The 6,000-nt window shown below is 44.2% G+C and overlaps 1 long non-coding RNA gene across 1 annotated transcript in view; it reads left to right on the top strand.

Moving 5' to 3' along the window:
• The first annotated feature begins 2,904 nt into the window (after positions 1 to 2,904).
• Positions 2,905 to 6,000, top strand: part of LOC142924802 (uncharacterized) — a 410,191-nt gene continuing 407,095 nt past the window's right edge. The window contains exon 1 of the long non-coding RNA XR_012941871.1: positions 2,905 to 3,078. This is a non-coding gene — a long non-coding RNA (uncharacterized LOC142924802). The remainder of the gene's footprint in view (positions 3,079 to 6,000) is intronic.

The raw sequence follows: 6,000 nt of genomic DNA, 5'->3' as shown, positions 1-6,000 counted from the left end.
TAGTTCTTGCAAGCTAAGCTGGAGTCAGTCTCTCTCATTAAGGCCACATGGCCACACTGTGTCTCTTAGTTCTTGCAAGCTAAGCTGGAGTCAGTCTCTCTCATTAAGGCCACATGGCCACACTGTGTCTCTTAGTTCTTGCAAGCTAAGCTGGAGTCAGTCTCTCTCATTAAGGCCACATGGCCACACTGTGTCTCTTAGTTCTTGCAAGCTAAGCTGGAGTGAGTCTCTCTCATTAAGGCCACATGGCCACACTGTGTCTCTTAGTTCTTGCAAGCTAAGCTGGAGTCAGTCTCTCTCATTAAGGCCACATGGCCATACTGTCTCTTAGTTCTTGCAAGCTAAGCTGGAGTGAGTCTCTCTCATTAAGTCCACATGGCCACACTGTGTCTCTTAGTTCTTGCAAGCTAAGCTGGAGTGAGTCTCTCATTAAGGCCACATGGCCACACTGTGTCTCTTATTTCTTGCAAGCTAAGCTGGAGTCAGTCTCTCTCATTAAGGCCACATGGCCACACTGTGTCTCTTAGTTATTGCAAGCTAAGCTGGAGTCAGTCTCTCTCATTAAGGCCACATGGCCACACTGTCTCTTAGTTCTTGCAAGCTAAGCTGGAGTGAGTCTCTCATTAAGGCCACATGGCCACACTGTGTCTCTAAGTTCTTGCAAGCTAAGCTGGAGTCAGTCTCTCTCATTAAGGCCACATGGCCACACTGTGTCTCTTAGTTCTTGCAAGCTAAGCTGGAGTCAGTCTCTCTCATTAAGGCCACATGGCCACACTGTGTCTCTTAGTTCTTGCAAGCTAAGCTGGAGTCAGTCTCTCTCATTAAGGCCACATGGCCACGCTGTGTCTCTTAGTTCTTGCAAGCTAAGCTGGAGTCAGTCTCTCTCATTAAGGCCACATGGCCACACTGTGTCTCTTAGTTCTTGCAAGCTAAGCTGGAGTCATTCTCTTTTCGACATGTCTCACCAAATTCTGTAATAATAATGTTCCAGTTTCTCTATATGTTTTTTTAATTTAGATTTAAATAAATCTACATTTTAAAATCCACAATTCTGGCTGCCTCCTGATGATGCTGGTTGTAATTACTGGCGAAACGACGTACTCAGATTGTTAATGTTGTGGCTTTGCTCTCTAACACACAACCGGTGTGCTGTACTAGTAACGAATTGGCATGTTCTGTTTAAGTGACAAACCTTACTAATTGGCTGTGTCGGGTGGTGGTGGGTTTACCGACATATTTTTATATTTATGCAATCTTACCCAAAAAACCTGTATTATGTAAAAATACATTTATTTTCCTCCTTTCTTTTTGGACAGTTTCAAATCTCTAACGTCTTTCAAATTGTTCTGATGTACAGTGCTACATTTCAAATTACTGTCATGTTTGCAACGGGTTGTTTAAAATATATTTAAATGGTGTAGATTCACGTTTAAACTCACTTCGAATCTGCATTCATCATTTTCTTCTTTAGCAGTCCGTAACCACAATTGGTACATCGATGCATGACCCATTTGATTATGGTTTGTTGGTCTTAATTTATCAATTAAAATGTTATTGAGTGTGCCAAATCCTAAAGAGTGGCGTTTGAGTCGACGTTATTTATTTTATATTCACATGTGAAACGCCTGTGCACATGAATGTAATCCAGTTACACACTCTCCTACTTGTTCATCAACTCTCTTCGTGGTGTAGATTTGATGGCTTGTATAGCAACCATAAACAAACACAACAAGTCCGGGTGACTCATGATCCATGATTCACGATGCCAGTGGGCCAGGTTTCACTCTCAACTCTCTACCTGTGTGGCATGAATAAAACGCACCTGTAAATTTGACCTGAAATGATTGCACAACAATTGCCCCGCCTTCATGCGATGTTTATCCTCCACTGTTTATCTGGCTTTGACCTGAATTATATAAAAGTGCGGCTCTGCAACTGCTGTAGAGTCACATTTGTAAAAACGCATTTTACAATATGAACAGCGCATTGAAAACGCGTACTATTTTATGTATTGTTTAACAAGTGTGTTTACAAATCCACACTGAGAAACACGATGATTGACGAGGGGAGTAAATTATTTTTTAGATAGTGTATGTAAATAGAGCTACTGTAGGTAAGTAGTTTTCAGTTTTAAAGGCATAGTTTAACAAGACAACACTTGCCACCATCCTTCAAACCCATTGGTGAAAAAAACCAAAGTTTATGTTTACATTATAACACAATGTTTACATTATATAGAATATAATGTTTACATTATATATAATATATAATATAATGTTTATGCAAGAGCCGGGGACTTATGAGACCCCGGGGTCCCGCCATAAGGTTCATATGAATGGTTACCTAATAACTTTTGAAACACGGTAATCGCTGTGAAGTGCAGTTTCCAATTCTTATTGTTCACTCAATCTCTCTGGCCTTTCTATGCAATATGAAGAAGGGTCATTGCCCGAAACGTCGCTTATCGGATTTTTTTTTCCCTTTTTCAAGGCCCCAGTGCTACTGATGCATGAATTTGTTTGGTATTTGAAATGATACGAAGGCTCAGCAAGTGATTCCTTGCAGACATAAACAGAAGCGATACGCGCCACCCCAGCCACCCATGTCGCGAATCAATCGATTATCGCGATTGAGGGCTCGTGAATAAATTCTAGATTCAACGCCTTGTTTTAAAACGTGAACACAGCCGGCTCTAGTGACTGGAGTGGGTGGGTGTTGGACAATGTGAAACAATGACACGCAACGCATACAAATCTAAAACATAAATTCTTACGCACGCGATCCGGTGTGCATATCGCGATCTTCAGGATGAATGATCACGTCCGAATCAATGCGTCGTCGTTGCTCCCCTAGCATGCGCTCTGCGTAACCCGCTCGTGTTGTTGTTGTTTGCGGCAGAGTTTAGGACCTTCGTGGCCAAGAGCCGCAGCTCCCGAGGCAAAGGAGTGATGGCACGCTTCAAGGTGCCGGACTTGCTGAAGCATCTCATGGAACGATACGGGGCTCCGGATATTCACGATCTGGGCATCCGTATCACCAGCATACCTCTGGGCATTTCCCTACGTGCCGTGCCTGCGTGTACGAGCGTGTGTGTGTGTGTGTACGTGTGTATGCATTGCGTCGCTTGTTGACTGCGAATTGTATTATTATTGGATGCCTCAAGTTATACTCTTTGGTTCTTTCGGTAAAGTCACGTAGGTATAAAATAAAATAAATCACGACGTTTCGGGTGCGACACAAGCGTCCGTCATCAGGTGATAAAGCCTTGGTGTGCTACTGAGGCAGACTGTTTTAAATGGTTTGAAATGTGTGTAGCCCATGGGTCATAAAGAAGTGTCCAGGGCTAGTGATGTTAACGTGAGAAATTAGCGTGTAACTGTCAGGTAGGAAAGCGGCCTCCTCCTCGATTTTACGTGACTTTACCGAAAGAACCAAAGAGTGTGGATTCCTGCAGTCGAGAAAGCTTCAAATCAAGATTGCCTCAAGTATGTATTGTTGTTGCCCTTGAGGGGGTTTACTTTCTGAATTAAATGCGTTCTGGAATTGCTGACACACAGCCACAACGTACGTGTCGCTGTGTTCACACCTGAGAGTGACACTGCATCAGCCTTTTACCAATATTCCCCCGCCCCTGCGTTTGCCTTACACGGCCACAATGCTGAGCTATCCTCAGTTGCTCAGGCACACAAGTTTCACACCTGTCTCCCTGTCAAGTGAATGTGGTGTATCCTTTTGTCATGCAGTCTGAGACAGACTTCCAACACGACTTCAGTTTTGGGAGTGCAGTGCTGCGACAAGAGCACTGAAGTAACTGCTCGTGTAAGTACATCATGTTAATATATATCGTATTGAAGGCTGAGGCCTATTTCACTGTACCGTTCCTTACAGAAATATTCTTTCCCGAGTCTTTGTGCATTTGTCGCTTGTTTCAGAGGTTCGCGATTCGATCCCAGGAGTCGCCCTAGTTAATATTGCGGGTGTATTATCCAAAACTGCATTTCTATATGCTTCACAAATAATGTAAAAAAAAATCCCGTGTTGTTATTAATGAATGAGGAGGACATGTGTGCCGGCGTCAGAATCAAAATTTGCAAATCTAAACAAGTACTCAGAAATTACTGGATTGGGTAAAACCACAAGTATATATGTTGAACTTCTTTCGCACTGTACGTAGCCAACTGTGCTAATCGGAGGTGTGGAGGGCAACAAACTGAACACAAAAAGCAGTTCTAAAGAAATTGTTTTCAATCTAGATTTAAAAGTGCATAGCTCCAATGGCTTCCTAATATCGGAAGGAAGAGCATTCCAGTTGGCCGCAGAAGCCCATCTGAAAGCGAGTGATGGGGTAACTGTCTTTGTTCGATGGCTTGCCAAAAGCCACTGCTGCTAGGATGATCCACCAATCCCATCTCTCGATTGCAATCGTGCATTAGCAGCACACCTTGCATTCGCTGTTGAACCACTCGTCCATCACGTGTTCCATCATCGCAACTACAGCACTGCCCTGCACCTGTGGCCGCCACAGTTGCTAACATTGTGTTGTTTGTTTAGGTGATCGGCAAGGCCCAGAAAGGCGAGCGGGAGGCGATGGACCGTGGGCTGGCTCGCATTGAGTGTGACATCAAGCAGGAGGTGGAGGGCCGGCCACACAAGATCAAGAAATACCTGTTGGAGTCGTTCCCCTTGCCAGGGACGAGCGCCGATCTTCGCCTACAGTTCACGACACAGCCGGCGACCGAGATGGTGCTGCAGGTCTTCCAGAACGCCGATGACATCTTTGTGAATAAGCTGAAGAAGGTGGGGGCCATGGCGTCTGGACTTAATGCAACAAAATTACCGTGCGAGAAAGTTCATGCATTTGCGTACATTTGTCAAAGATTTTCCATAATACATTTGTCCTCGGAATTATTTAATGAGTGATAATCGCCAAACGTTTCAAGTCTGTGGATACTTCCACCATTATCAAAAAACTTTCTCTACCACTGAATTAACTCTCCTCTATAATATTTAGGGCCATCGCTTTCACAAAATTCAGTCACACGTTGAGACAAAAGTAAGGGGGGGCATTGAAATTGGTCGGACATCTATGCATGTGTCACCCTCTATTTGTCCCAACAGTGTGATATGGCTGCAAGTGGTTTGGGTCCTTTATTGTTTCCACCAACAGTGTGTGCAGGACTTCCTGGGGCAGGTGAAAGGGGACACGCTGGCCGGGAAGCTGTTTCAGTTGGCTCTGTGCTGTGGCTCCCTCGAGACTCCTCGCGACCTCGTGGTCAAGGAGAAACCGGCCGCGTTTCTCGGCAACATCAGCACTCCCGACACCAGACCGCCGCTTCTTCCGGGGAGTAAGGAGACAAATTTTCACATACAGTAGACTCTCGATTATCCGCGCTAATTACGGGGAAGATGGCTGCGGATGATAAAAAATCTCGGATGATCCAAAGATATCTATTTTCTGTGGATCTCTATGCCACAAACTAACGATCAACCGATCGATGCACGTGGTCGGTGATAAAACGTTCCTGCTCCCGAGCAGAAGACTCGGCCCTCTAAGTGGATAGCAGAGCCACGCCAATCACCATCAATCAAACTCCACCCACTGTTGTAAAGATATGCAACTACTGTACTGTCGAAGTGATCACGTAGATTTCGGATTCATGGGCGCACATATTTGCTCGATATAAGCACGTGACTTGTAACAAACATTTCCAAGAATTACAATGTATAACTATTTTTAGATTATTAATTTGGGCCTAAGGGAAAATCCATGAGTTATTAATAAGTAAAAATCTCATGTGCGTGGTTAATCCGCAAATCAGATAAACCGCACACGGATAATCAAGAGTCTACTGGATTGCACGCGCGCTGAATTGTCGTAGCTTCTCTAAACACCTTATTTCACATCTCGTCTCGATTATTACTAATGCATTAGTAAGAGTTTGGCATATCACGACGCATCAGTTTGTCAAATTTACGTCGAGATGACCCGGGTGGCTGAGA

The sequence above is a fragment of the Petromyzon marinus genome, chromosome 17 (genome assembly GCF_048934315.1).
Source record: "Petromyzon marinus isolate PM22_M1 ecotype Great Lakes invasive population chromosome 17, UKy_Petmar_22M1.pri1.0, whole genome shotgun sequence".
Taxonomy (NCBI): domain Eukaryota; kingdom Metazoa; phylum Chordata; class Hyperoartia; order Petromyzontiformes; family Petromyzontidae; genus Petromyzon; species Petromyzon marinus.
This window is presented reverse-complemented; position numbering and strand designations above follow the sequence as displayed.